This window comes from Crinia signifera, chromosome 1, assembly GCF_055691185.1.
Source record: "Crinia signifera chromosome 1, ASM5569118v1, whole genome shotgun sequence".
NCBI classification, from domain to species: domain Eukaryota; kingdom Metazoa; phylum Chordata; class Amphibia; order Anura; family Myobatrachidae; genus Crinia; species Crinia signifera.
In genome coordinates this window covers 326589260-326605132 of record NC_139217.1, presented here as the reverse complement: position 1 = coordinate 326605132, position 15873 = coordinate 326589260, and positions in this window count along the sequence as shown.

The following is a 15873-nucleotide window of genomic DNA, read 5'->3' as shown; positions in this document are numbered from 1 at the left end:
TGCATAGTTTTTCAAAACGATGGTAGGTAGGTTTCTATGGAACAAGATTTCTATGCTACCATATGATTTCCTAAAATTGTTCTGCAGCCACTGTTAAAATATAAGAATTTGATGTAGTTGAGTGAATACATAACATATATCCAAGGATTTAGATTTAGGGGGTATCCAATCAGACGTTAGTGGCTTACTGGGGATCATGTTTTGTGTTCCCCAGGCACAGAAGTCCTCAATAAACAGCACTTGGAGACATGATTTTTTTTTTTTGCACAAATACATGGGTCCAGGAACTTATCCAGATAACAGGTGTTTGTGCACGAAAATGTAACTTTTTTTTTTTCAGGAAAAATAGGCTATTATGAAAAGACTGAATAGCAATGTGATCGCATTATGTTATCCCACTGCTTCCAGCTCTTCACCAGGACAAGCTCTTATTGGATCAAGTCTTCTGGCAACATAATAGTAAATTTACTTAAGTATTTATAACAGGCATGTCCAACGTTGGCCCTCCAGATGTTTTGAAACTACACATCCCAGCATGCTTTGCAATAGTTTTAGCATTCTCTAATAGCAAAACTGTGGCAAAGCATGCTGGGATGTGTAGTTTCACAACATCTGGAGGGCCAACATTGGACATGCCTGATTTATAACATCCACAATAAAAACACATATTGTGATAAATATGCCCCCTTTTGGATTGTTGATAGAGTTCTACAGTTGGCAATTACCACAAAGCAGGCAAAGACACAACTTTTTGCAGCATCTCTGTAAGAACTTCTTATTCACCATATAAGTCAGGTATTCATTTTAGTTGCCACTTTTTAAATATTGATTGTATTGATGAGTAAATGCCCTGCTAATGCCCTTTGTACTGCAATGTATATGATGACATTGCCTTTATAGTAGTTCCATACGCATGGCTCCAAAGTATTTGCAGCATGAAGATACGCAAAAAACATCTGTAAAACTGCCTTGTGTCCAGCTCTGCACCTGCATCTGAGAATTTGTTCCATTAGCCCAGAAGAGTGAACATTTCTACAAAGTTTGTGCAGGCATCTGTAGCTGCTGAAAATTGTCTCTTTTCAGTTGTCAGTCAACTCTATATATACAAGTATTATTGCCTGAATACTCTCATTCCTTGGAGTGTAATTGAAGTGATTGCTTAGAAGTCTAATGACAAATGATGATGGATAAAGTGAATGGTGTTTACTTATGGCGCCTTCTGCACTTCAGATATATTGTTTTGTTCAGTGACATTGGAAAACCTCACTGCATATACTGATGTGTCTACAGAAAGTACTGCAATATTATAGTATGTTTTAAAATAAAAAAAAATGTATTACTCGGGAAAGCACATTGCTTTGTGACAGCATTGTTCAATAATAAATACCTAGGGTGAAATTTAATAGGCTGAGAGATTCTCAAAATCAGAGAATTGGTAAGAAATCTCCATTTTTATTTGAATGCGGCAATCATTTAAGCTGCAAAATCAACTGGTTATGCCATGTAAATGATTGCCACTTTATAAAAATCTGGAGAAATCTCTCACTTTCTGAATCTATCACCCTATTACATTTCACCGCTAATCTATCACCCTATTACATTTCACCCCTGTTTTCTTTATTACATGGAAATAAAGATTAAATGTAATAATGATGGCAGCCCCAGTGTCACTCACCTTGTTGTTCTAGCAGCTCAGTCGGAGGATAGCGTTTGTAAAATCGCACAGTGATTATGCACTATATCATTTGCCCAGGAAATCAAGTGAATTTTTTTTTTATGTTGTCTAGTGTCTGCCCAGCTTTAATATAGACGCTATTATTTTCCTTTCAATAATTACCTATTGCAGTGTTGAAGAATTCAAACAAGTCTATCATCAAACATAATATTTTCCATAAAAAAAAACCCTCTAAAACTCTATTTTAATATACAATTTACATTGAGGGTATATTACTGGTTTCTACAAAACAATTATTTTCTGGAAAGTCAGAAGAGGTAAGTGAGAACGAAGGGCGTTCTAGTATAACAGACAACTTATGTTTGTGGGAAGCAGTGCCAGACAAACCAGACGGTGGCACCCAGTGGGCACTACTTTAAGAAGCAGACATAAGGCAACTAAAACAAATTGGCATACCAGGCGCCTTTGTGGATTTTAATACAAAATAACTTTAATCAATAACCAGAAATAAATATGGATATGCTGTGCATAGGTAACCTATATTGTTTGGGAATTGTGTATGTGACCTGTTTCTATTTTTAAATGTCCTTCCATGCAAACACATGGCAAAACTAAATATATATTTTTTATAAACTGCTTGTTGGAGCCTCATCCATGTTTACAGTTAGCAGTGAGAGTAATACCCCTTTCTTCTACGATCCCCATGGCAGCCAATACCTAGGGATTTCATCCCGCATCCTCGAGTTAGACAGGTTACTTTTTTCCTAGGAACCTCCCCCTCTGGTATAAATCCCTGCTCCTCCCCTTCCTCCATGTCTTTTTTTCCTGTCTCCTGGTAGTTAGATAGGATAACAGTGTTACTTTTGTTTGGGCTCACCTCTAGAGTTAGGGTTCACTCTGAGGGGGAGCCACATGGGAGCGTGTCCCCGGTGGGGTTACTGTCCATGGATCAACCTGGATATTTCCAGTTAAGAGCAGGAGAATCTATAAGTCTCTTATGACTAACCTGTGTCTTAGCGTGGGCTGCAGCAGGAGATCTACCCCGCTCAGACTTGCGGCTCTGTACGGCGCCGAATGAACGGAGAAAGGACTACGTTTCCCAGAGTCCTGGGAACACGTGCAGCGTGTTCCGGGTTCGCGGCCGGATGTCGCGCAGCCCGCGGCGCGACTACAATTGCCAGGATCCCTGTGGTAAGCGCACGCTTCCGGGAGCACACTCTGCACTACAGCGTGCTCTGGACGTTACAGGAATACAGACAGAGTCCTGCGTTAAGCACGCTTCCGGGAGCGCACTCTGCTATTGGTCAGCGCTCAGGAAACAGTACAGAGAGCGTTGTACTACACTTCCCAGAATCCTTTGGCGATGCACGCTTCCGTGGGCGTACTCTGCAATTAAGAGGCGGCTATTTAAAAACTTGTACCTCGTGCAGAGAGTGGAAGCTGTGCAGAGAGGAGCATTCTAATATACCTGGAGAGGTAGGCACCTGATGGGTGACATTTTTTATTCAGCTATTCTGAATGAAATGGATACTGATACTATTGTATATATGATTATACAGGATTCAGTGTGTGCATAGGATGGATCTGCCTTCCGCCCCTAGGACTGATAGTGTCCCTGTGAGGTGAGCCATACTCTTTTTTGCTTATAGGAAGAGTAGTGTTTTATTTATAGTGTTAGTGATAGATTATTCATTTTTTCTTTCTTAGTGTGCCTGTAATACCTAAGAAGAAAACTATGAAGAAGAAGCATAGCAATTTCAAATGTATGGCGTATGACAAGTTGTTTGAAGGATCACAGGAGAAGACATTATGTAGTGATTGTGATGTCCAACCTGCACCTGATACTAATCAGGATAAGATGTTAAGACAGCTCATGGACTGGATGAAGCAGTCTTTTGTGTCTAAAGAGGAATTTAAGGAATCACAGGGTCACAAGAGATCTAGGTCTCAAGCTGAATTTGAATCAGTTTCCTCAGACGAAGTGTTTGAAGTTCAGGAGAATTCTTCAGAGGATTCGGGTGAAGTTAAAGAGGATAAGAGAGTATTTAATTTCGACATTGTAGAAAATGTACTCAAAAATATTTACAAAACAATGAACTATAAGGACACTGTAGTTCAGACTGAAGGGGAAGATGTCTTATTTGAGGATAAGTCTAAGAAAAGTAGAAGTTTCCCAGTACATCAGGTGATGAAAAATCTGATATCCAAGGAGTGGATTAATGTAGAGAAAAAGCAGGGAAAGTTATTCCGCATAGATCGCATGTATCCAGTTAAGGATTAACTTTTTCTTAAATGGTGTGAGCTTCCGAAAGTAGACGCTTCAGTGGCGGAGATTACCTCACGTACGACTATCCCGTTGGAAGACGGAGCATCTTTCAAGGATCCGATGGATCGAAGGATGGAAGGTTCTCTTAGGAAGTTACATATGTCAACGACGGTTGCTTTGAAGGCCAGTGTTTCTATTGCGTCAGTGGCAAGGGCCCTGAGAATTTGGAGCATGAATCTTCATTCTGATGTGGAAGAAAGAATCTCGAGACCATATATCCTAAAGAATCTAGAGATTATGCAAAAAGCTGTTGAATTTTTGTGTGAGGCCTCATTGGATATTACACCTTTCTCGGCCAGGTCCATGGCAGCCGGAGTGGCTACCAGAAGAGCCCTCTGGTTAAGATACTGGTCGGTGGACGCCCATTCTAAGAATAGGCTAGTATCCCTTCCATTCGAGGGTGCACATCTATTTGGCTCTAAATTAGATGCCCTCATCCACCTTATTACGGGTGGAAAATCTCTGAAGCTGCCTCAAGAGAAGAAGTTCAAATATCCGAGTAATACTACTGGCAAACAGATGTTTAGAGAGGCGAAGACATACAGACCGGGTAGACCCTACTCTCAGAGAGGTGCATTCGGTACTTCTAGAAGGTTTTTTCGGGCCAACTTTAGAAGAGGAGCGAAACAATGACAATCATGGAGATCCATCTGTCGGAGCACGACTTCTTCAATTCGCAGATCAATGGCGTTGTTCAGTACAAGACAGATGGGTACTGAGTGTGATAGAAGAAGGATACAGAATAGAGTTTATTCAGACGCCATCAAGAGATCATTTCTTTCAATCAAGAATGCCTTCCTCTCAGTTAGAAAGGAAGGAACTACTAAAGATTCTGGAACAATTACTAAGGATCAAGGCAATAGAAAGAATACCTGCTTCTCAACAGAAGAAGGGGTTCTATTCAAATCTGTTCCTAGTGGAGAAAGCAACGGGAGGATTCCGTACTATTATAGACCTGAGGATCCTAAACCAGTACATAGAGATAAAGAAGTTTCGGATGGAGACTCTGAGGACAATCACGGCAGGCATCAGGAAGGGAGATTTCATGGTCTCCCTAGACCTGAAGGATGCGTACTATCATGTCCCTATCCACAGTTTTCATCGGAGATTCCTCAGATTCTGCATCCAAGGCGAACACTTCCAATTCACGTGTTTACCCTTAGGTCTGACCACCTCTCCGAGGGTTTTTACCAAGATACTGGTAACTTTGATTGCGTATCTAAGAAGACAAGGCATCCAAATCTGGCCGTATCTCGACGACCTCTTGATTGCAGCTCCGTCAGTAGAAAAGGTCCTAAGAGACTTAGACATTGTGAGGTCAGTACTCCAGAGGCATGGATGGTTAGTAAACCTTCCAAAGAGTCAGTTAACCCAAAGCAAGAAGATAAAATTTTTAGGAGTCATTATAGACTCAGAAAATTTTAGACTCCTGCTATCAAGAGAAAGATGTGTCAAAATTACAACTCTCGCAAGAGAAGTGGCGCAAATGAAGACAGTAAAGGTGTGTACCCAACTCCTAGGTATGATGTCCTCCACAATCGGAGTCGTGCCATGGGCACAGTGGAGGATGAGGAAATTCCAGTGGGCGGTTCTACCGCAGATAAAAGGAAGAGACTGCAAGTCAGGTTTTCTGAAACTGGATATAGCGGTAAGAAGATCCCTACAGTGGTGGACACAGGAAGATCTAAGCAAAAGGGCAATGTCTCTTTATCTACCGCAATTCCAAATTATAACCACAGATGCAAGTCTGTTAGGCTGGGGCGCCCACTTCAGAGAACACACAGCCCAGGGGCTGTGGACCAAGAACGAAAGCGGAAAGTCGTCAAATTGGAGAGAGGCGGAAGCAGTGTGGAGAGCAATACGCGAGTTTGGTCACAGAGTAGCTCAGTCACACCTAAGAATCTTCTCGGACAACACAACTGTAGTAGCCTATATAAACCATCACGGTGGTACGAGAATCAAGGACCTGATGATTGTGATTTCCAAGATCTTAACCTGGGCAGAGGTGAATGTGAGTTCGTTAACAGCAGTCTTTGTGCCAGGGAAGGAAAATACCTTGACCGATCTTCTAAGTCGGAAGGAAATACTTCCGGGGGAATGGGAGCTGAACTCTATGACCTTCAAGGAAGTGGTGAGAAGGTTTGGGAAACCAGACGTGGACCTCATGGCGACGTATACCAACAAGAAGGTAGAGAAATTCTTTTCAAGGTTTTATTCTCCACAGACGTCAGCAGTGGACACCTTCTCAGTCAAATGGGACTGTCGCCTGGGGTATGTGTTCCCGCCATTCCCTCTAATTCACAGAGTACTAAAGAAAGTAATGGAAGACAGAGTAGAGGTAATTATAATCCAACCGTTCTGGCCCAGGTGGGCGTGGTTCGCAACCGCCCTCAGACTATCAGTACAAGAGCCCTGGACGCTGCCAATAATTCCACATCTATTATCCCAGAACCAACAGTCTCATCCAGACCCAACAGCATTATCGTTAATGGCATGGAGATTGAGAGGGATGCCTTAAGAGAAAGAGGACTTTCAGAGGAAACGATTTCAGTATTACTGCATGCAAGGAAGGAGGTATCCTCAACAGTATATTATAGAATATGGAGGGCCTTTATAAACTGGAGAGGGTCTAAGGAAGGTTTAGGAACGGTACCTACGGCGGAGTTTTTACAATTCCTATGTAAAGGATTCTTTGATGGACTAGCCACGGCAACATTGAAAGTCCAAATATCTGCACTTAGTGTTCTTCTAAACAGAAAGTTGGCGGAGGATGATCTTATTATAAGATTTGGAAACGCTATTAAGCGAATGAGACCACCAATGAAGACATTGGTTGCTTCTTGGGACTTGAACTTGATCCTTAAAGCTCTTACAAGGGAACCGTTTGAACCATTAGCGGAAATTCCTTTAAGATACCTGACGTGGAAGATTGTATTTTTGGTGGCGATCACTTCTGCTAGGCGGGTGAGTGAGATACAGGCTCTTTGGGCAGAGGAACCCTATTTAAAGATCTTACCGGATAGGGTTATTTTACGTACAAATCCGTACTTTCTTCCCAAGGTTGTCTCCGCTTTCCACCTAAACCAAGAGATCTCCCTGCCAACATTCTACCCAGATCCTAAAGATGAGGAAGAAGAGAGGTGGCATACATTGGATGTAGTAAGAGGAATTATTACATACCTGCAGAGATTAAAGGAGGTAAGAAGATCCAAGAACCTATTTGTCCTTCCTGAGGGAATAAGGAAGGGTCTACCTCCAACGAAACAGACGATATCAAGATGGATACGTGAACTGATAATCTTCGTATACAAGAATGAAGGGAAGGAAGTCCCCTCCATAATTAAGGCACACTCTACCAGGGCGATGGCGACATCCTGGGCCTGGAAAGCGAAGGCTTCAATCAAAGAGATCTGTGATGCGGCAACATGGTCGTCAATGCATACCTTTGCTAGACACTATGAGCTTAACGTATCTCTGCCACAGTTTGGAGCTCAAGTATTGCAGGGAGTCCTTGATAAATAAAATTCTTTACTTACCTGCATTCCTGGGTCCCTCCCTTTGGCCCTTATTCTGGTTGGTGCGGTCAGAGCCGCACACGGGGCTCCGACCGCACAAACCAAGGGCCGCCCACCCGACGGATCGCCACGGCCGTCCGTACACGGACGGCTGGCGATCCGCACAAAAATGGTGGAGGCTACGCCTCCACCATGGTGGGAGCTGCCCCCTGCCTTCGATGGTCGACGACCATCGAAGGCAGGCCCGCACGCCGCGGCAGCTCCCGCAAGCTCAGACCACACGGACAATCGTCCGTGTGGGAGCTTGAAAGGGGGCTGAAAGCTGACATCCGGCGACGTCAGCTTTCCGCCCCCATGTCATGGTAATGAGGGCGTCATGCCCTCATTACCATGCATACGCCCCGCGTTTGCATGGGAACGCCCATGAAACGCGGGGCGTACACATAGGGTAATGAGGGGCTGAAGCCCCTCACGCCCCTATACGCCCCCTTTGCGGCGGACGAAATCCGTCTGCGGCGAAGGGGGCTGCACATGCGCAGAATGACCTCTGCGCATGTGCAGAACAAAAACATCGGCGGTACGGCCGCACGCGGGCCGTACCGAGCCGAGTAGAATAAGGGCCTTTGTTATTATGCTATGGTATTTCCCTAGGTATTGGCTGCCATGGGGATCGTAGAAGAAAACAACGGATTATGCTTTTCTTCCTAGAGATCCCATGGCAGCCATCAGTTACCCTCCCTTGTTGTCTCTTTTTTCCTATAGGAACCTGACAGTAAGGAGACACTCGAAAAGACATGGAGGAAGGGAAGGAGCAGGGATTTATACCAGAGGGGGAGGTTCCTAGGAAAAAAGTTACCTGTCTAACTCGAGGATGCGGGATGAAATCCCTAGGTATTGGCTGCCATGGGATCTCTAGGAAGAAAAGGAATTATCGGTAAGCATAATCCGTTGTTTTCACACACAAGACCCTGGATATACACTGCTCTGACCTGAGTTTATCAATCCGGCTTCAACTGGGGTCGCAGCTGCAAACACCCTTTCACACTGCACTAAAAACCTGAGACATTTCCAGATGAAACTGACCTAGGATATGCCCTGGAATTTGGTGTGTAATTTAAAGGGCATACATTTTTGGTCTCATACTGAGATCATGAAAACGTGCTTTGGCTGCAGCTGGCCCAATGACTGGGGCTGCAACTGCCCCAATGGTGCAGGATTTGGTGATCAGCAGCAAAATGTGTGTACAGCGGCAACAGACGGGTGCTAATTGCCCCCGGGTGCCTCACTTCTAGGGGGTAACACCAAAATTACTGCTTCTGAGCAGTGGCTGGGAGCCAGGTTCTGCTGTGTAACATATTCTTGCAGTTCTCAGCTTCTGTCTATTAGAAGGAGCTGGCAGTGCAGACAGAATCTCTGGGGAAAGTCCGGTTCCTCTGGTCCCTGTAGTGATGTCAGTGGGAGACTTTCTGAAAGGCCATGATTTATTTTTAGAAGATGGCTATTGGCTGCACTGGGTGTCACAGACCCTACTGCTATCATTGAGTGTGTACGCATACATTGGGTATTGTATCTGAAACCAAGATCTCCAGTAGGATTGTGTCAACAGTTGTCTATTAATACCATTGGTGGAATGGGTCGGATGCATCCTATGTTTGTGCATGTATCTATTGGTGGTTGTCTGTCTGCTACTTTTTGCAAATACAACGAATAGCTTGGTGCAAGTGTTGTAAAAAGAAGTTCCACTCAAATCTCTAGTCCTGGATAAAGTGCAAGTGCATCCAAAGTGCATAGATGTAATGAAAAGCTTTTTAATCCAAACAGCTTTATCCGGGACTTGACCCTGTAAAGCCGTCTGCGGTGCTGCCACAGACTTTCACATGAGTATAGCCCACCTCCACACCATATTAATGTGAGGTATATATTGTACTTTGACTGCTTGTCATTTAATGTACCAGAGAGGATGCCGTGACATGGGTTGAAAAAAGCAGGTTAAAAAATGCGTAAAAGCCGTGTTGTTCACACGAGCAGTGTGAACATGTCATAAGGTGATTTAAGTGGAACATCTTTTTACAACACTTGCGCCAAGCTGTTCATTTTATTTGCATGTTATTTCCATAGGAGAAGGTGTTCCTAGTTTATGCATAGTAGGCTGCAGTGCTGTAATTTATTGCGCAAAGATTTCACAGCAAAAACATTTTATTGTCTGCTACTCTTTGCAAATGCCGCTACAAAGCCCTTTCCCAGGGCCGGATTAACAATGGGCCTGATGGAGCTATAGCTCCAGGCCCACTCTCCAAATAGTTCCATTTTGTAGCTGAGGGCCAGGGCTTTCCAACGAGACCAGCCCCGCGTCGCTAGTGGTGTATCAATAATGGGTGCACATGGGTTCTCAAGTCGAGGAGGGCTTTAGATGTAAACATACAGTAGATCATACCTACTGTACTAATGGAGTGGCTGTGGAGCCATATTTCCAGCAACGTGTATTTAGCCAAAAGAGGATACAGCTCAGAATCTATCACTGTGCCAGTATTTGGGATCTCCTGCCCAGACGCCATGTTCACCAAGACACTGGTAGCTGTTGGGAAAGTGATCCTATAAAATACAATTACACACATGCCCCCTTATTTGATAAATGCTCCTGGGAAGGAAACGTTCATGAATAAACTGCAGAAATAAAAGTATATAAGAATGATCTAGAATGAGGGCCAGATCTACTATGCTTGAAAAGTGCTAAAATAGAGAGTGATAAACCACTAGCCTATCAGCTCATAACTGCCAATATTCTACCCAGAATGGTAGAGATCAGCAGGCTGAACAACCATCCCATGGTGGCAGGGTACGTAGTGAACATTACATTCAGATGATATAAATGACTAGTTAATCTGTTCATGTGTTCAGGAGTTAAGCAGGTGGACCGCTTAAAGCAAGAAGCTTTGGAGGCTTCTGTTGGAAGGAACGGCTCTGTATCATCTACCAGTTGCAGCAGGTTGAGTGTGCCATGTCCAGGATGTTGCTTTCCTCAACTATCATGGTTGCTCACTTTTTTGCTCTAGATAGGTAATGGTCATGGATAGGGGAAACATCCACTCCAGTGATCTCTGCAGTCTTGAACACCTTTTTGAGCCTGCAATTATCTTTCTCACTGGCAGAGCCATACCAGACGATTATCAAGGTGCACAGTACAGACTCAACAATCGCGGAGTAGAAAAGGAGCAGGATCTTCTGTGGGATGTTATATTTCTCTAAGTTGCCTTAGCAAGAACAACCTCTTCTGTGTCTTCCCGATGATGGTATTAGTGTTAGTTCCCCACTTGAGGTCCTGAGTGATTGTGGTCCCCAGGAACATGAAGGAGTCCACTAGCCACACCATCATTAGCGGAGATACACCGGCTGACTTCTTCCTGAAATCTACAACCAGCTCCATAGTTTTGAGTGGGTTGAGCTCAAGATTGTTTCCAACCATTCCACTTCCAGTCTGTAAGCCGATTCATCTTGATGAGGCTGATGACTGTTTTGTCTTTGGCAAATTTAATAATTTTAACTGATTGTGATTCAGAGGTACAGTCATTGGTATACAGAGAGAAGAGCAGGGGTTAGAGCACACAGCCTTGCGGGACACCAGTGCTGGTTAACAGAGGTAGTGAGGTGAATTCTCCCACTTTAACCACCTGCTTTCTTTCTGTCAGGAAGTCCACAATCCAGGAACAGGTGGCTTCCTGGACCCCTTGGCAGAGTAGTTTTGGGAAAAGGATGCTGGGTACGATTGTATTGAAGGCCGAGCTGAATTAATCAAACGTGAGTGACCCTTGCATAGGTACCGGGTATGTCCAGATGCTGAAGAATGTAGTGCAGGAGCAAGTTAACTGCATCCTCAACACACCGATTTGCTCTATAGGTGAACTGAAGGGGGTCTAGCTGGGGGCCAGTTGCAGCTTCTAGGTGGTTCAGGACCAGGTGCTCAAACACTTTAATGACCATAGACATCAGAGATATTGGTCTGTAGTCATTCAGGCTTGTGATAGTCGATTTCTTCAATCTGCAAGGGATAGCTAAGTGTTAATGCTATTATTGCTGCTTGCATGTAAGTTGCAGCTCCAAGCCCATATGAATCAGGCCCACTGTGCAACTGAAGGCCAGTGCCCATCTCTTGTGTGGCACAGCACTGTGAGGTAATAATATGCATACACCACAATTATGGTCCAACCTGTACGGTACAATGTGACCGTAGGAGACCTGTGGATGCGTATCTGCTTTTTGCAATTGGATTTGCCCAGTTGCCCTGGACATGTGTCTTTGGGTCCGGATGTTCCTGGATCATGACTCGTGCATATGGACTGGACTCCGCTCCCAAAGTATTAGTTTGGGTGGTTTCCTAAGCATTGTGTTTTGAGTGTCAGCCTCTCGTCTTGGGATTGGTGCAGCTACTTTAGCAGCAGCAGGTTTTTTGGTTCCAAAAATTAGAGGTAAATTTAGATGTAATGTTGCCTATAGCAACCAATAAGATTCTACTTTAAATTTATTTAGAACCATCTAGATAGAAGATAATAGATATAATCTGATTGGTTGCTATGGGCACCACCCATCTTCAGTAGAACTCCCATCTTCGTAAATTTACCCCTAAGGCCATGGTGCAGATTGATCTCTATAAGGAATATAGATTGTAAGCTCCACTGGGGCAGGGACTGATGTGAATGTTCAAATATTCTCTGTACAGCGCTGCGGAATATGTATGCGCTATATAAATAACGTAATAAATAAATGATCTGCACACTATAAACAATATGTAATATAACCCAAAGATGATCATCCCCACAATGTCACTCCCGACCACACTTCCTCCTCCGATGTCTGTCTTTGTTCCCCCACCTTTTTCAAGCACTGGCCAATTGCCTAGAGTAAAGAATAAAAAATAAAATCAGTGTCAAAAGTTTTAATATTTATTTATTATTATTTATTTATTAACAGTTTCTTATATAGCGCAGCATATTCTGTTGCACTTTACAAAGGAGACAATGATACAACAAACAGGGTATTTACAGACAGTCAAAAGGTAAGTCGCAAGCTTACAATCTATAGGGAAATAGGCATTGATATATAAGGATAGATACTGTATTCTTTATTGCATCGATTCCAACAGAATGCAAGGTTCTCTGACTGGTTCTGGAATTTGATAAGCTTGCCTGAAGAGATGAGTTTATAGGGAACGCTTATAGGTTTGGAGACTGGGGGAGAGTCTTATTGTGCTTGGGAGGGCATTCCACAGAGTAGGTGCAGCCCGAAGAAAGTCCTGCAGTCGGGAATGGGAGCGAGTAATGAGTGTGGATGAGAGACGCAGATATGACATCTTACCTTAATTGATATGACATCTTACCTCCCAACATGCCCCTGTACAGGAGGGACACAATGCTCTGTTCGGTATACGGTCATGAGGTGGACATGCATTGGGGCGACCACTGAAGGTCAACATGGCTTAGGTCAACACATGAAATAGGTCGAAATGACTAAGGTTGACATGGTTGGAAGGTCGACACAAGCAGTAGGTCGACAATGGCAAAGTGGACAGGCAAAAGGTCAACATGAGTTTTTCACGTGTGTTTTATTAGTCGACATGTGCCGACAGGCGGTATTTCATGCTCTACCATCCACTAGGTCATGCAGGGAAAATAGAATAGTGTTCTTAGCGCAGCGAGGCACAGTGCCCTAAGCATTGCGACAAAGAGAGTCATGCGAGGGGATGCGGTACACTTTGACGGTGTTCATGTCGACTGTCGACATTCGGGACAAAAACCGTGAAAAACAAATGTCGACCTTGCCATTGTCAACCTGCTTGTGTTGACCCTCCAACCCCAACCCTGTCCACCTATTTCATGTGTCAGCTCAATGCATGTCGACCTAATGACCCAAACCCCTCTGTTCCTTGAATTCCCTCTTTACTTATGAATACCATCACCTATGTGGAAACACCTTTCTTATCAATTTGTGGTTAGGGGAGTTTCTACAACAAGGATGGCAAATTTATGGTGAGGAAAAGCCATTCCCGCCATCCAACCCCCCTCACTGTATTCAGCGTTTGCCTATTAAATTATTAACAGTTATTTATATAGTGCAGAGGTTCTCAAACTGTGGGTCCTGACCACCTCAGCATGGGGTCATGACTCTATGTTGCTGACCATCAGGCTAATGTGTCTGTGGAGGGGGGACAGGGTATAACTCATTAAGCCAACAACCACTGCTTCTCTCTTCCATCCCCCTGTCACCCTTTCCCATCCCCCCCATTACCCACTGCCTCACTAGCGGTCACTTCATTTAACTGACCACACATGTGGTGGCCATTCAGTAGTAACTTACTGGGGTCCTGTAATATTTTTTATTGTCTGATGGGGTCCCAGAGCAAAATAGTTTGAGCACCCCTGATATAGAGCATACATATTCCGCAGCACTTAACAGAGAATATTTAAACATTCATTTCAGTCCCTGCCCCAGTGGAACTTACGATCTATATTCCCTACCACACATACACAGACATTCTAGGGTTAATTTGTTGGGAGCAAATTAGCCTAGCTGTTAGCAGGAACGCATTTAGAACAAGTAGATGCTGTAAGATTTTCAAGAAGAACGTTTAATGATGAACATATAACTTGGATGACATGCTGCACTCTGCTTGCTGCATCACCAGCTACTGCATAACAACCAGGAAGAGAAAACAGGAAGTACCTGAAAAAACTTTATCAACAACTATCAGACATACACTGACAATATCTATCTATAAGCACAGTTGAGAACAGTGGTTGCTATAATAAACATACAGAAGTCTAACACCCCCACTCAACTACTGCTTCTCAAACAAGTCCCATTCTAGATCTGATATCCTCAAACTTTGGCCTTGGTACTGGCTTTGTCATAATATCAGCTAACATATTGTCAGTCTCACAATATTCAAGAAGAATTACATTTTGCTCCACAAGATCACGTAGATAATGATGCTTCACATCAATATGTTTGGTTCTAGCATTTATCTTTTCACTGTTTGCAAGTTTTATACATCCCTGATTGTCCTCAAACAATATCGTTGGTTTTGCTACTGACTCTCCAAAATCCTGTAGTAACTGACGTAACCAAACAACTTCTTGACTGGCATAAGCTGCTGAGATGTATTCCGCTTCTGTTGATGATAAGGCAACTGACATTTGCTTTTTGCTGGACCATGATATTAGGCTGTCTCCAACCTTGAACAAGTAGCCACTTGTTGGCTTACGATCCTTGTAATCACCTGCCCAATCTGAATCCACATATCCTGTCAATTTAAGATTTCCTTTTTCTGACAATGTCAGGTTCAAGTCCTGTGTGTGTTTAAGGTACTGCATGACTCTCTTGATTGCATTCCAATCTCTTTGACGAGGTTTACTCACACGCCTACAAAGATGAGACATGGCAACTGAAATATCTGGCCTTGTAGTGGTTGCCACATATATAAGTGCCCCCACTGCTTGTCTGTATTGTTCATTATTGGGCAAGAGATCATCTTCTCCTTCCAGTTTGAGATAAGCTGCGTCCATTGGCGTAGTCACACCTTTAGCCTCTGACATTTTAAACTGATTGAGAATTTTAGTAATTTTAGCAGATTGATTGAGCAGAAAACTTCCATCTTCTTTCCGCTGTATCTGGATTCCTAGATAGTATGTCACCTCTCCCAGATCTTTCGTTTCAAAGTGTGAATTCAGAACTTTACTTAACTTTTTGATTTCTTCATTTTCTTCATGGGCAATAATCAAATCATCCACATACAAGAGTAGATACATCCACTTCCCATCTTCAAACTTGGAGTATAGGCATGAGTCTGCCTTACTTCTTGTGAACATTTCGTTTAGTAAAACTTCATTTATTTTACTATTCCATGCTCTTGCTGATTGTTTGAGACCATAGAGAGATTTTTGTAATTTGCAGACAAGATGCTCTTTGCCCTCTACTATATAACCTTCAGGCTGAGCCATGTACAATTCTTCTTCAATATCACCATTGAGAAAAGCAGTTTTAATGTCAAAATGCCTTACTTCCATATTTCTTAAAGCAGCTATGGCCATCAAGGTTCTGAAAGTACTCTGTTTCGCAACTGGTGCAAAAGTTGCATCATAATCTTCACCATATTTTTGAGTATAGCCCTTTGCTACTAATCTTGCTTTAAATCTGTGGACTTTACCTTCAGAGTCATATTTGGTTTTAAAAAACCATTTACATCCAACTGCATGTTTTCCTACAGGTAACTCTGTAAGTTCCCATGTCTGGAGCTGTTTAAGAGATTCCATTTCTTCATCAGCTGCTTTAATCCATTTTTCCTTTTTATTAGTGGGCAGTTTTTG